This window comes from Phacochoerus africanus, chromosome 5 (genome assembly GCF_016906955.1).
Source record: "Phacochoerus africanus isolate WHEZ1 chromosome 5, ROS_Pafr_v1, whole genome shotgun sequence".
Classification (NCBI taxonomy): domain Eukaryota; kingdom Metazoa; phylum Chordata; class Mammalia; order Artiodactyla; family Suidae; genus Phacochoerus; species Phacochoerus africanus.
This window is the reverse complement of record NC_062548.1, coordinates 85324378-85341156: the sequence shown is the minus strand read 5'-3', so window position 1 is coordinate 85341156 and position 16779 is coordinate 85324378.

The window sequence follows — 16779 nt, the reverse complement described above, 5'->3', positions numbered from 1 at the left end:
AATTTTACCCTAAGTGGGAGTCCCTTTGTGGCTCAGCAGGTAATGAACCCCACTAGGATCCAAGAGGATGTGGGTTTGATGCCTGGCCTCGCTCAGTGGGTTAAGGATTGGTGTTGCTGTGAGCTGTGGTGTAGGTCGCAGACATAGCTCAGATCCCATGTTGCTGTGGCTGTGACATAGGCTGGCAGCTGCAGCTCCAATTTGATCCCTATCCTGGGAACTTCCACATGCTGCAGGTGTGGCCCTAAAAAGCAAAATAAATAAATAAATAAATAAATTTTAAAAAAGCTACCCTAGGATTTTAAAAATATGAACCAGATAGACCTGAATAACTCTTTTCTGGTGCATTCATTTTATTTTTGGGGGCGTGAGCACTTATTACACAACTGCATTTAAGAATAAAAAATACAATGGTAATAAAAGGACACAGCTCTGCCTCCATGGAGCTTACAGCCCCTCTAGTGGGATGGTCAGATATGAATCCCTCCCACCTGACTACAAAATTACAATGGGGACAGTTGCTGCAAAGAAGAGGCTGGTGGTACTTTGAGAACCTGTAATGGGGAAACTGATCTGGTGAAGTTGGTCAAGGCTGGCTTCTCTGAGGAAGTGATGACTGAGCTGAGCTCTAGGCCTTGGGAGTGACATGTGAGAAGACTGGGTGGCAAGAAAGAGCATGGTGGGTGTAGGGAGAGGGGACAGCATGACTTGAGAAGAGGGAGAAGGGTGGAGCAGGGCCTGGTGCCAGATGAGGATAGAGGCCTGGGAAGAGGTCATATGTTAGGGATTGCACTTGATTCTAATTTCAGAGACCTTAATAGGAGTAGATTCAGTAAGATAGACATTTATTTTTTCTCACCTGAAAGCTGTCTGTAGATAGCAAGTAGGCATCTCTATCCCCAGCTCCTTCCACCATTTCCTTTGCCATTTTTAGCGCTCGTTTCCATCTTCAAAATAATTGCTCTAGCACTAGCTATCACATCCACATTCTAGACAGAAGAAGGAGGAAGGCATTAGGGCAAAAAAGGCAAAACTTCCAGCTGAGTCAGCCTTTTGCAAAGGACTTTCCCTAGAAGCACAACTTAATTACTTCTCATACATCACATTGTTCTTCTCTGACTGCAAAGAGAAGCTGGAAAACAAGCCTTTTCGGCCTTTTCAACATGGGGATTTTGTTACTAAGAAACAAGGAGAAAACTTCAGATGCCTTTGAGATACTCAAGAGTAGATACCAGGTAGGCATTTGGTTACACAGTCCTAGAGCCTGGAGCAAGGTCTATGTTGGAGAATATGGGAACCCTCTAAGTAGAGATGGTGATTCAAACAGTGGATGGACATGAATAAGATCTCTGAGGGAGGAAGTAAGAGGACCTGGGATAGAGTCTTGAGGAACTCCTGCATTTGATGGCCAGGTAGGAGGCTGAGCCTGTCAAGAAGACAGAGAAAAAGAGGGATAGAAGCTGGGAAATGTGAGGCTGTGGCACCACCATGCCGGGGACGACCTGTATGTGCAGGGAGAGAGAAGGCAGCATCCTGGCAGAGAGACGGTTTGTGGGAGGGATAATTTCCCTGGTTCCATCATATCTGATAACCTGTCCCTCCTGTGACTGAGCTGTTGAGGCTTCTTTCTCTCATATGAGCCTTTCAATAAATCCTCTCTTGCCAAAGTCATGTTGAGCCTGCCCCTTAATAGGTTATTAATACAGGTCAGTTGAAGCCTAAGGAAAATAACTCCATCTACTGTAGCATGTGAAAAGAGGAAGCAGCTGCTGATTATAGATGAGGCTCAGGTCTTTTCAACACTTTTGCTGAGCCCATGTTGAGGTGAGTCCTAAATTTGAGCTCTCAGGGTCATGCCTTGTGTCTTCCAAGTGTGGTGGCTTATTAAAGCTCCATTTGTTTGAATGAATAAATGTTTTGTGGAATGAACCACCATGGCATGCTCATGGTTCAAGTACTCTTGGAGCCACTGGCTTAGTCAAAGTTGGGTTTGTTTAGTTGTTCACCTCCCTTCTTCTCCACCTCCATTCAATCACTCTCTTAATGACCCAAAAGCAGAGGCACCAAATCATATATTTTCTAGCTTCTGTAATAAGCAGATCCAATGGCAAGAGAGAAACAAAGATAAAGGCTCATTGCTGATGGTTGTGCTTCTGACCACAACATGTATCTAAAGGAAAGGGATAGCCGATACATGTTCCAATGGCAAAAAAAAAAAAAGTGTTATTTTCAAGGAGATGAATAAATTATCTATATAGTAATTCAATAAGCAAGTTTTTAACCAAGCTCTCTATCCATGTATGTGGGGAGAGAAATAGCAAAATCAGATCTGGCCCAGTGGAAGAAGAGGTTTTAAGCAGTATGGAAAGGGCCAGTAGAACTATTGGTCGTTTTCTGATAAGGGGTAGGGAATGGTTTGGGAAGAGAGGACTATTTGACAGACCATATCCTATTTCCACGTTCCCTAGGTGCTGCTATAAGCAAGGATGTGAAACACAGATCCTCTCTACTCGGGCAACTAACTAAACCAATACAATATTCACGCTGGCCATCACTTGCCATAAGCTTCTCCAAAGTTCCTTTTTACTGTTTGTTTGTTTTTAATTGGCCATACCTGAGGCATGTGGAAGTTCCCAGGCCAGGGATCGAAGCTGTGCTACAGAAGTGGCCTTAACTACTGCAGTGACAACACTGGATCCTTAACCTACTGCATCACAAGGGAACTCCCGAAGCTCCTTTTTTTTTTTTTTTTTTTTTTGAGGAGGGGCCCACACCTGCAGCATATGGAGGTTCCCAGGCTAGACGTGGAATCAGAGCTTCAGCTGCCAGCCTAAGCCACAGCCACAGCAATGCCAGATCCGAGCCACGTCTGTGACCTACACCACACCTCATGGCAAAGCTGATGCTTAACCCACTGAGCAAGGCCAGGGATCAGACCAGCATCCTCATGGATGCTAGTCAGATTCGTTTCTGCTGAGCCACTACAGGAACTCCTCGAAGCTCTTTTTCTAATCCAACCAATTATATACACACACAAACCATCAATTTCACCAGTATTGCAAATACACATGGCAAATAACTCTCATTCCTCATCCTTTTCACCATAGGAGGTCCTGGAAATGGGCCTTTTAACTTAAGCCAGACGCAACACCTTAAATATTACCCATCCCTGTCTACACCTCTTGAGGAGGAACCGGGCAACTGTGACAAAACAGGAAAAGTGAGCATTTTATTCAGGAAGGATGATTTACAGGATTTTTTCTTTTTCTTTTTTCTTTTTGGCCATGCCCACATCATGTGGAAGTTTCCAGGCCAGGGACTGAACCCACACCATGGCAGCACCCAAACCACTGCAGGGACAATCCCAGATCTTCCAAATGGAACTCCAAACAGAAATGTTTTTAATCTGGGAAAAATCTGTCATGAACAAATGCTAGATTTCTCATCGGTTGAAAGTTTAATTTAACCGGTGGGTTATTGTTCATAAGAGGTTACCTGGTCTTGAGCAATCACATCACCGTGCTCCAAGCTTGGGTGTACTGTCCACATACTTCACCATTTTGCAGTTTTTGCTTGCAAAGTTTATGGCTTAAACCCTTTTTGGTTTCCCTCATAAGGGATATGAAGCTGGTGTCTGTTCTAGATCAATCACTGAATTAAAGAAAACTCTGCTACCTCTGAATAAGCCAACTTACTCTGTGAGGCGACTTGAGTAATTTTCCCTTGTGTCATTAGTAATTGAAGGGGGAGAAAAGCTTCTAATGACCAGCTCTAAAATGCCTAAGTCATTCCCTACTAGAAAATTAAGAATTTAGTGATTCATACCAACTCTTCTAGGCCAAAAAGATGCCTTTGATTATATGGTTTTTAGGTAGGTAGGTTTTTATGTACTATCTACTTGTTCCTTTGGGGGGCCACAGGCTGGGCCTCTACTCCAAATTGTCTCCTCCATTCACCCTACTTGTTAGGGTGCTCAAAACCTGTTGGCCCTCCTCCATTTAAATGAAAATTTCCCTTAGGAGAGCAGTACCTTCACCTTAATCTGATTTAGAAGGGAGCCAACTGGGGAGGGCAGGATTTCTTTGGCTAAAATTTCCACTTAAGACTTCCCACTAAATATGAAATCACTGCCTCAATCTACTCTTTTCTCTTGGGGTCTCCAAATCATTGCTGGGAAGAAGTTTGGAAAATATCTCCAAGGCAGGATGGGAGGCAGTATTGCGGCAGTTAAAAGCACAGATACTGGGCTGTGTTGGGATTGAGTCCACGTTAGCTGGGTGACCCTGCTAGCTTTACCTTCCCAGTACCTCAGTTTCTGCACCTGCAAAATGGGGATAATCATGGTACTCGCTTTATAAAGTATCTGAAGTATTAGCTGTGATGATGATCATCATCTCTCTCCATTCTTCTGCTCTCCTCTGATCTACTGAGAACAACTTCTTTTTCAGTTCCCTAAAAATGCTCTCTCCCTTGACATGAGCCTTCTAGAAGGCTATTCTCTCTTCTTGGGACAACCCCTTGTTCCAACTCCACCCAACACACTCAGGTTTTACCTTAGATATTACTTTTTCTTAGAAACTGTCCCTGAGCAGCTACCCTCAATTCTGGGGTTAGTGTGAAAATATTCCAGCTACACCCTGTATTTCTCATAACCAGCACCTATCACACTGAACTGTAAGTGCCATATTAGACTATGTTCCCTGAGGAAAGATGTTGTGTCTATCTTGTCTGAAGACTGAGCACACACCTTTAGTAAATATTTGTTGAATCAAGGAATGAACCCACAGATTGATGGACAAATGTTGGACAAAAGCCTACTAATACCAACACATGGAAATTTCAATAGATATTTCAGAAGAGAGGGTATGAGAATGGCATTACCCAGAGAATGGATCTTTGTCATCAAATACAGATTTAGTGCCTAGATGTCACCTGTCTTTTAAAAACTGATGGCGTTTGATGCCAGCAGCACAAAAACCAATTATCGTTACATTTATCTCCACAGATGTAGTCATAAAAGATTATCAGGATAACAATGCCAAGACGTTTCTTTTAGGCATTTCTTTTTTTTGTTTTTTTTTTTTTGTTGTTTTAGCAGAGGACAAACAGGAAGGGAAAACAGGAATTGAATCCCCTAGCATGCAGTCATGTGTCTCTGTTTCTCAGAGCCTCGGTTACAGTGAAGAGATGAACGACATTTAGATATGAAGCTAGTGACTTTGGGTCTCAGTCTCTGGTGAAACAGGGTATTTCCACTTGGCAATCACTGCTCTAAAAATGGCAAGAGTGTGTCGTCATTCTGCTGAATAGAACTCCAGCCCAAAGGAATTTCCCTGGGAGCCCTACTTCAGCCATCTCCCTGGCCTGTGGGAAGTGTTTGTATGATTTTTGCCCTGTTCTGAAGGTGAGGTCATCACCATCAACCTTGCTATTCAAGGCACTCTTCCAAGCATTGAGAAACAAAGAGGTAGGAGTTGGGCAGAGCTTCCCTGCCTGCCCTCCTTCATCTCTCACAAGCATCCTATCTTAATAAACCTATTTCTTGCCTATCAAAAAAAAAAGTGTAGGAGGTAGACATGGTGCCCATTCAAGGGGAGAAAAAAGGAGCCAAGAACACAGAGCCGAGTGAGGCAACCACGCTTTGTTCATGAAACAGGCGACTGGACAGGCCAAGGACTACATGAGGGAGCAGGAGAGGTGGCCAAAGTCACACATTAATAGCAAAGCAAAGGGGCAGATGAGGCAGGTGTGTGGGTCAGTGAAGCAGGGTGGACCAAATGCATTTGTAGGGAGGAGGGGCTGAGCTATTGCAGAAAGAGAAGGGGGACAGTAAAGGAGTGACGTGCAGTGAGAGACAGGAGGAAATCAGGGTCAAGATGGAAACTCCATCATGGCGCAGCAGAAACAAATCTGACTAGGAACCATGAGGTTGTGGGTTCGATCCCTGGCCTCGCTCAGTGGGTTAAGGATCCGGCATTGCCGTTGCTGTGGTGTAGGTCACAGACATGGCTCAGATCTGGTGTTGCTGTGGCTCTGATTAGACCCCCTACCCTGGGAATCTCCATATGCCATGGGTTCGGCCCTAAAAAGACAAAAGATGAAAAAAAGAAAAAGAAAAGGAAACTCTGGGTTGAAAGAATGTTTCTTCCTCTGAGACCCAGGGATCAAGACAGAGACATATTTACAGGGGAGAGAGAAGACAGAGGTATAAGTAGTTCATCCTGGAGATGGGCAGTCCTGAGGTGAAGTGTCTACACTGTGACTTGGAAGAAGTTAGAGGCCTCTTTAAGCTCTGGTTTCATCATCTACAAAACAGAGTTATCGATATGCATTTGCAGGTTACACGTACATATTGCACCAGCCTAGCGCTTGTGGCTGCTGCATAAATGATAGCAGCTATGATTATTTTGTTACTCACCTCAGGAAAGCATGAGGCAAGGGTATCTGCAGAAGGGAAACAGGGAGAGAATGGTTTGGGGCCTTGGGGGAAGTGAACTGCCATGGGAATTAGACATACACACAATTAGGTGACTAGAAGGCAGGCCAAAAGGCAGGACTAGCTGAGGTCAGAAATTTGGGGGCAGTCCACTGGCAATGCTGGGACCTGAACTAGTAGGGCTCACTAGTAGGCTTGGTCCCAAGATGAAGGTTTTCTAGGTGTGGACATTTCCATGGCATTGCCCTGACATTCACACTGTCGAGGGAAATGGCTGATTGTTTTAATCTTAGGGAAGCTCGTCTTTTGATCAGGATTTGTACAGAAAAGGGCCTGTGATTCTCCTGTACTGGCCATTCTAGGAGGGCCTCCTTGTTTCTCACACAGCAGTACTGGAACCAGGTGTTCACCATTGTTTAGTGAGAGGACCACTGTCCTAATAGCCTTTGCCTGTGTGTTGGACACTGGGTTGGGGGTGGGGGGAGAGGAATTTACTAAAGGAGGAAGAGTCAGGTATGTGCCCAACAATGGTTTATGGGGAAGATAAAACTGCAAACTGCTTTTGAGAAGGTACCTTACATTCTTTGATGATCACTACATTTTGACAATCCAAGCTGTCAGTGACCTGCAGTGAAATAGCACTTTAGGACAAGATTTCTCACCATCAGCACTACTGACCTGGGGGGCCAGACAATTCTTTGCTATGGGGGGCTGCGCAGAGTATTGTAGGATATTTGGCAACACCCCTTGAAGAAAAACATTCTAGTGTCTATGTTTCTTCACGTTGATCTCAGCGGTGGTGATCTACCTCCCCTCAAAGCAGCTCTCTGAGGATCTCCTTCCTCATCGCCAAATCCTCTAGCTGTTGCATCACCTTACCTGGCCCGTCAAAGCTAAAAGACTGTAAAAAAGTGAATCTGAAAAGCAAGAGCTACAGAAACAGGCATTTCATCAGGAGCAGTTCCAGTTTTATAGAGCCAGAAACCCATACAACTTGGGAAGCTTATTTTATGACCCCTAGTACCAAATTACAAAATTGCTAGGGTCCCTCTCAGGGCTTTGGAAGAGGCTGGGGCTAAGCCAGGGGCCATGAACCTCAAGCTTCATTAGTTTCACCGTGAACCCGCTTTTGCTCATCATGCAAACGTGATTCTTTACTCGATTTTCTTCTCTTGCCTGAAATCTTTTTCCCCTAGAATCCTTTGTCTAATAATCCCACAAATGACATCTAATGTATTTTTCTCTTGTAAACAAATACCTAAGAAACTATCCCTTTTGCTTCTTCTTCTTTTTTTTTTTTTGACAAGCTATGAAAGGTGAAACCATACTGCTTTCTACAAAAGAGATACAAAGTAGACCTGAGATCAAGTAAAAGAAACTATCTAGATCTTAATTTCCTAGGCTATATGGAAAATGAAATTGTTCTACTTATTAAAATAGACTTTCTTCAAATTCTTGTGACTTACTAAAAATGACCATTAACATTTTCAGTTGGTTCCACTTTGGTTTTGGTCAGAGTTTCTTCTGAACTGAGTTTCACTGACAACTTTGGTGACATTTATCCCTCACTTCCTTTTTTTTTTTTTTCTTCTGATGCCTTCTGGGACTAAAGTTAAGGGATGTGCTGCTCGTTTCTTTGGATAAGACTGGCTGAGACCCAATGCTCCACTAATGGCAATAAATCATATTTTAGTTTTCAAAGCACTTCTCATATACACTCTGATTAATGTTATGTGATGGAACTTCCCAGGAGTGCAACATAAACCAGGCTTACTTGGGAATCCAGCAATAAACAAGGCTCACCCCAAAAAGCCTCCTTGTCTAATAGAAATGACACATAGTATATACAAACAATGCAATAACAGTGCTAGTGGTAAGCATTATAATTTGAGCTATGTTCCCATGCTGTTCAAGCACTGGGAAAACATTAATGCACAAAGACCGGCAACATGTGATACATATGTTATCTGAGGCCATATGAATTACAGCTGTGGTAGAGAGTGGCCAGGAATGCATCATGGAGCAGAAGGAAATTTAACTGAATTCTTGGAAGCCCCTATGTTTTAAACAGGCAAAGGTTCTCTAAAGCAACTGACAGATACTTAATTTCTTATCATCTCATACACTACCTGAGCCTACTCAGCATTAAAAAAATACAGCCACCATAGATTTTTTTCAAAACAAGAATTAAAACACAAAGATCACATGATGGAAGAGAAAGGAGAGCTCTATGGGAGAACGTAAACTGGGCCAATCACTTAGATTTGGGGTAAAATCTAAGAGTCGTGGCAACTTAGTTATAATGGGTTTCAACTTCTTAAGAACAGACGTCCGTGGTTGCCCTAACCTCTAAGAAAATCAACAGGATGAATCTTTATCTGAGGGGGATAAAAGGCAGTAGAAATTGTTTTCCACAGATACAGAGAGATCTTCCAGGTATCTGTTTCCTATGCTTCATTCAATTAGCGTCCTGTGACAGCATTTCTGTGGGGAACTGAGAAGCTGAAATCCAGGAATACACCTTTGGGTGTTCTAATTCTAACCATATCCAGGGAGGGAGCTCCCAGCAGTGCTTTTCAAACTCTAATGTGCATCCCAATGACCTGGGGTTGGGGTGCGAGGTTCTGCATTTCTAACAGTCTTGAGAGGCTAGGGCTTAGAACAGCAGCGCTCAACTGAGAACGGCAGAACCACACACAGATGGCTAGGCCGCACCTCCTGGGTTTCTGGGTTTCTGATACAGAAGGTCTGGGGTGGGGCCCAATAGTCTGCATTCTTTTTTTAAAAAACCACTTTATGGAGAATAGCTAACATACAAAAAGCTGTGATGCATACTTGCTGAATTTGGAACTAAATATACATCTGTGGAACCATCACACAATTTATGCCATAAACATATCCATCACTTCCCAAAGTTTCCTCCTTCTTATATTTTTTTTGGTGATAGGACCCTGCACGTCTATCGAATTCCCCAGGTGATACTCATCGGCCGACTGTATCCCCCGCTTCACCCCTCACTCACTACCGCCACATTTTAAGAACCACTGGCTTACAACATTCCTCATAAATGTGAAGGGTTTCTTCTGGGCTTTGCAGGAAAGTTGAGAGAACAGAAAATTCAAGATGAGCCAACCAAGCAGATTTTTGTGAGTTTAAATGAAAACGAATCCATACACTTCAGATAATGAAGATAAGGAGAGCTAGCATTTGTTGACATTTTCTCCATGCACCAAACTAAAGGGTTTAACTTACATTATCTCACTCAGTATCCAGCATGGGCAGCAGGATTTGCGTTTGATGTGTAGCTGAGGAGCTGGCTCATGTGTGTGCCAGGGTAGCGTCTCGATTATGCGTTGTTGTGGTCTGCAGAGCTACCTGCATGCAAGGCCAAGTCGGCCCTCAGGAAACAGCTTTAGATCTGGACAAGCAGTCGACAAAGGCCTGAGTTCTGCTTCACAGGCCTTGCAGGAAACAACCAAAAGAATTTGGGGGCAGGTGTTAACAATCCTCTGTCTTAACCACAAAAGTACCTGAATATAGAACAGAGTTGATCAGCCCTGGCACATATCAGAAGCACCTGAATGCCTGGGACCCCTCTGCGGAGAGACATTTTTCAAATCTTTGGTCAGGATTGAGAACTACTGGTATAAGTTTGATTAGGGGCAAGATGACTGGGGGAGGGGAAGAGCAAAAACCAAACTTATCCAACAAAACCCCTATTCCCTGAATAGATCTCCAGAGGGCTTGTCAAATTGGCCAAAGTGGTTTCTTGCTACCCTTTAGAGCAGTAGTCCTCCAATTTCAGGAGGCATCAGAATCTCCTGGAGGGTTTGTTAGAGCAGATTACTAGGCCCTCCCCAGAGTTTCTAATTCAGCCAGCCTAGGGTGCATGTCTTAGTCTTGTCTTTTTTTAGGGCCACATCTATGCCCAGTTTGTGGCAACGCTGGATCCTTTAACCCATTGATCGAGGCCAGGGACAGAACTGCATCCTTATGGATACTAGTTGAGTTCCTAACCTGCTGAGCCACAACAAGAACTCCAGTTTTAACACATTCCCAGGTGAGGCTGATTCTGCAGGTTCCAGAAGCTTGGTTGCTTCCTCTCACCCTCAGAGGCGTGTCCTCAGAGGCAATTCTTGCTGTCAGCCATCAGCACACAGGGGCCTCCAGGCTTCGCTCCACCAGACAGCCCTGTCCTCGCCAGTGCCCCGAGGCACACCGGCCAGCACCCAGACACAGACTTCCCTCCTGGAGGGAACGGCACCAACAAAGGTGGAGGGCAGGAAGCACTCAAGGACATGCCCGTGCCAGGGCTTCACTCCCAGGGATTCTGACTTAATTGGTCTGAGAGGGGAGCTGGGCTGCAGTTATTTGTTTGTTTTTTATTTTTGCTTTTTAGGGTCGCACCTGTGGCATATGGAGGTTCCCAGGCTAGGGGTCCAAGTGGCGCTACAGCTGCCAGCCTACACCAGAGCCACAGCAACGTGGGATCCAAGCTATGTCTTCGACCTACACCACAGCTTACGGCAACACCGGATCCTTAACCCACTGAGCACGGCCAAGGATCAAACTTGAATCCTCATTGGTTCCTAGTCGGGTTCATTAACTGCTGAGCCATGAAGGGAACTCCACAATTTTGTTTCTTAATTGGAGTAAAATATGTAGACCAAAAAAAGTGCACATATCATAAATGTGCAGCTCAGCAAATTATCCAAAACACGTATGTATGTTTTATTTATATTACATCACTAAAAAAAATAAATAAAAATAGAATAAAAAAATGGAACAAATAAAAATCACTATTAATTTTTTTTTAAATATTACCATCACTGAGGAAAACACATACACAGAAACATCGCCAGCAACCCAGAAGCCCTTCTTGTTTCCTCCCCATATCTACTCATTCTACTCAATCTCTCACGCCAAAGATAACTCCTGTCCTGGTTTATAACACCACAGAGATTTAAGATTTTCCTAATTTTATGATATCTCATGTTTCGAGGAAAATCTGTCATGTCAGGCTCCTTTCACTGAACATTATATTTGTGAGATTCATCCATGAGGTGTAGCTATATTTTGCAAACTTTCAATAACGTTCAGTATTCCATTACGTATGATATACCACAGTTTATTAATTCTACTGTTGATGGGCATTTGAGTTGTTTGCAATTTGAACAATCACAAATAATAAATACTGCTGCAAGCAGCCTCATACATGTCTCTTGATGCATCCGTGAACACACTTCTCTCGGGTATAAATAAGCCTGGGAATAGAAACACGGGGAGGTATTGGTTCATCTTCAATAGATGCTGCCAAAGTGGTTGTACCAACTTAAATTTGTGTCAGCAATGCTTGTGAATTCTAGTTGCCCCACATCCCAGCAGGAAGGCAGTATCTGCAAAAGCTCCCCAGGGCTCTGCTGCACCTCAGATTAGAGCCACCGGTCCCATTGTATGTGACACACTTTGGAAATGGCCTATAATCTCACATATGGCAGGAGTACTGGGGGTCGAGGGGATCGAGTGTGATGTTTTCACAACCACCGGAGAAGCAGACAAATATTTTTATTTCCCTTTTGCTAACGAAGACACTAAGACTCAAAGTTCATTGACTTGCCAGAAGTAACGCAGCCATAGAGTGACGGGGTCATGACTAAAACCAGGATTCTTTATTTCCATCCCTTTGTATGTTCTAATATACAACATAACATTATTCGCTAGATATCTAATGTATAGAGGTTTGGCAGAGGCCAAGGCAGCTTCTCTGTTGTCTCCTGTCCCGAGGTTTAGGAAAGAAGAGAAAGCAGAATGATTCGCTTTCCCCATGCCTGAAGTGTCTGATTATGGCTGTGAGAAGCACACAGACTCTTCTTTCAGGCAAGCTTGTAAAGCAGTAAATTCTTTTGTGCCCAGGAAGCTCCACAACCAGAAGCATAAACCGTGCCCTCAGGAGAAAGCTAGCCTGAGCCTCCCTCAGACAGAATGGGCTCTGACTCAGATCTCTGTCCTCGCTGGGTGACCTTGGAAAAGGAACTCAACCCCTCTGAGTCTCCATTTCCACTCTAATAAAATGGGAACCATAATATGTATCTCATGATTTAAGGAAGGAATAGCATCTATAAGAACTGAACATATATAAGCATTCAATACCATGTAGATGTTCTTAGCATTAACAGATAGAGCCCAATAGCCCTGAATCTTCCATTTTCCCCTCTCTACCAGATCTTCTCCATCAAGGTACAGATGTGGTTATTTTTTCTATATTTAAAAACTCTCAACCCTACATCCTCCTGTGGCTTGAGCTCCCTTTCTTTCTTCCAACTAATGGTCTTTGAAGCATTGTTTGTACTCACTGGCCACAATTCTTCCCTTCATTTGTTCTCAACCCTTTCTGACAAGACTTTCAGCCCTGCCACTCCACTGACAGGACTCGGTCACCAGTGACTCTGACTCTGGAGGATGTTCAGTCCTCATGTTCTCCTGTTACTCTGTCAGTAGTGGTCAATGCTACCTCCTCCTTGATTGACTTTATTCACCTGGCTTCCAGGACAGACAGACACCACACCCCTCCCATTCTCCTCCTGGCTCACTGGCTGACCCTTCTGTCTTGCTTGCTTACTTTGCTTCTTCTTCCCAGTTGTAAACACTATACCATTCCAGGACCCGGGTCGTGGACCTCATCTACTATTGTTACCTTGAAACGTCATCATCTCTTGGCTTGAAATACCATCTCTTCACCGATGACCCCCCGAAAGTTAATCTCCAGCCCCAACCCCACACCTGAATTCCAAATTCATATATCTGCCTGACTACTTGGACTTTCTGCTTGGGTATCTAACAGGGATCTAGAATGTAAGTCCCCTCAGCTGGATTTCTGATCTTCTCCCTGACCTGCACCCTGGAAACCTTCCCTCTCAATTCATAGCCACTCCCTTTTTCCAGTAGCTTAAGTTAAAAACCTTGACATTCCTTTTGACTCCTTTCTCTTCCTCACACCCCACAACCAAGCCGCTAGAAGTCTTTTTGACTCTATTTTCAAAATATATCCAGAATCTCACCACTCCTCACCATCTCTATTTCTACTTTGGTCTAAGGTGGTTTCTTCTCTTCCTACAATGATTTCAATAGCCTCCTGACTGGTTTCACTCTTGCCCTTCACATTTAATCTCAACACAGCAGCAAGCCATCCTGTTAAAATACAAATCAGATCATGTCACTCCTAGGCTTAAACCATACACTGGCTTCTCATCTTGTACAGAGCACATCAGCATGCTTAGAAAGGCCCTCTGTGATCCCCCACCCACACACCTACACCTTTATGACCTCATCTAGTTTTTTCTGTGCTCATCCTGTTTTTGAGTCAGTCACACTGGCCCACCCTGTTGATCCCTCATCTTGCCAGGCACATGCCTGCCCCTGACCTTTGCACTTGCTCTCATCTGTGCTGAGAATGCTTCTACCCTTGTGCCTCTTCCTGGCCTCCTCCAGGTCTTTCTTTAAATGCCACCTCCTGGGTGAGGCCTTCTCTGACCACCCTACATATACTGTATGTACACTTCTTTATTTTCTCCCCAGCACTTCTCACTGCCAAGCAGAGCACACACACACACACACACACACACACACACACACACACACATGCACACAATCACTGTTGTTGTTATTTGTCTTGTTTATTGTGTGTTCTCTCTAAAGGATGCTCGAGGCACGGGGACAGGATTTTTGTCATTTCAGTTTACTCCAATTTCTCCAGCCTCTGGAGCAATGCTTGCTTCTAACACAAGCTCAGTAAATATTGATTTAATGAATGAAACAGTCCCTACTCACAAATGAAAAACAAAACAAACAGCCTTGGTAAAAAAGATCCTGGGGGAAATCCCCAAGAGTTCTTTGGCCTGAGTGAAATACAACTTATTTGAAGGGGGAAATAGTTTTGGTTTTCCCCTTTATTTCTGAAAGTTCTATTTAACAAAGACTAGCCATGCCCGCACCTGTAGTCCTTTCCTAACATGCCTTCATGACACACAGAAAAGAAAGGAATAAGGGGCCTGGAGGAGGGTGAGCACAGGGGAGGAGAGAAGAAGCCAAACGAAGGGCAGAGGGCTCCTTCAGACGCCGGGCCCCCAGGAACAGGACTGGACCTACATCTTTTCTGCCTCCACAAGGCCCTGAAGCAGGTTTCCTACCCTTGTTTCATCTTTGATCCATCCCAGGTTCATCACTCCCCCTCACCAAGGCTCCTCTGGCTGGTCGCGTCACTAATGGAGCTTCTTTTAGGTTGTATCACAGCCTCCTCTATTTAAAATTTTCATCATACAACACCGTGTGTTAAGAAAGAATAAAGAGCTATTTATGGCCAGTGTAAATGCCAGTGTATTCTCTTCTTAGAGCAGGGAGAAGGCAGGAGGGACACTTGCTGCCCCACTGCTTGATAGGGGAGGACAGTTTGCTGTCCTTATTTGCACACCTGAATGACCACAGAATGGACAATCGTGGTTCCCCAGCAGAACTAGCTGGCACAGGCCGGTGAAACAGCCCCTCACTGCTGCAGTGTTTGCCCTGCTCTGATTAGGACAGCTCTTCCCTGGGTCTCTAGGGCTTGCCTATCAAAGGCCCCATGTCCAGCAGAAGGCACAGCCCAATCCAAGATGGTGGCTTATATGTGCCAGGGTGAGAGTGTACCTGCAGGCCTGCAAGATGTGTGTTTAAATATTTAAAAGCTAGAAATCAAGCCAATAAACTGAAAGAGTATGTTCTACCCTCCTCCCCTGACAGTGACCTGGAAGGCTGGGTTCAAAATTAGAATTCTCCACTTCTTCAGATTCTTTGCCAGGAGTGATGGCCCATGAAGCACCAGCTCCTAGCCCCAAGTCTCCTTCTCCTCCCACCTGGGCTCCATCCCACACCACAGTGACCTCCTGGAAATGCATGTGGACACCCCAGGCTCTATGGGGCTCTGTTGATCTCCACGAACAGCTGCCCACTGGCCACCTTGATCTTTGCAGGACACACAGCAGGGCCACAGTCTGCCCTCAAAAGAACCAACACCATCTATGGGCCTGGCAGATGGCTGGAGTCCTTGGGGTTTCAGGTTCCTAGAATGTGCTCTAGAAGGAGAGGTGGACTTGGAGATGGGACAAGAGAGCCTCTCCCCTTGGCTCTAAGGACTCTTCACCCCCATGGAGAAGGGCTCTCCAGGAGCAGCCCTCTCAAGTACAGGGCCCAACACGGGGGTCCCTCCTGTTTGGGTCTAAAGGCTGGGCTTCCCAGTTCTAGCGAGTGAAGCAGAGGACAGTCATACTGAGAGAAGGAAGAGGGAGGAAGACATGGCCAGCATGAGATGCTGCCAGGGGAGAGGCTCACAGTGAGGACTCCTTGGACAGCCAGGGGGCAGCTCAAGAGTGGAGGAAAAGGAAGGAAGGAACGAACGAATGAACGAACGAATGTAGGAAGGAAGCAAGCTGAGAAACTTACTTTACAACTATCCTTGGGTATATTTTATTTATATAAGTATATATATTTTTTTCTTTTTCTTTTTAGGGCCGCACCTGTGGCATATGGAAGTTCCCTGGCTAGGAGCTGAATTGGAGCTATAGCTGCCAGCCTATGCCACAGCAATGCGGGATCCGAGCCACATCTGTGACCTACACCACAGCTTACAGCATGCCCGATCCTTAATTCACTGAGCAAGGCCAGGGATCCAACCCGCAACCTCATGAACACTATTTGGGTTCTTAACCCCCTGAGCCACAATGGGAATTCCTTGTGTATTTTTATTGAACTATTAATAATAGTCCTCAGTTCATGGCACATTGTCATCATTATTATACATCACTGGGTGGTAAAAGGCCACTCTTACTTTATTAATGTATTTCCTTTTCATTTCATTTCCCCTCTACCCTCCCCCATCCCCGCTGACAAACATTCTAATATATTACAGAGTATTTTGTGCAGAGGAGACCATCCTGGTTCCTCTCTCTTCATCTCTGGGTACAAGAACCCCATGTCTCAGCCATGCCTGAACCAGGGGCGGGGAGGCGTGGGGTGTCCTTCTTCTACACAGACCTGTTATTTCTCTTTGAAGTGATCCTGTGGCCTACAGGTCCAGTATAGGACTTAGTCAGCTCCCTCCCAAATCTCAGAAGAACAGAACCACAATACCTTGTTAACCCTAGAACTGACTTTTGCAAAGACTGCTCCACCTTGGACCCTATACAAAGGCATAAATCTTATTAGAAGTTATATTCATAAGTCCCTGCTGTACTGTCTTGTTACCATGTGGTTTTGAAGCCTATTATATCCTAGCATAATATTTTATCTGCTAAACAAAGAGTTTGGCATAA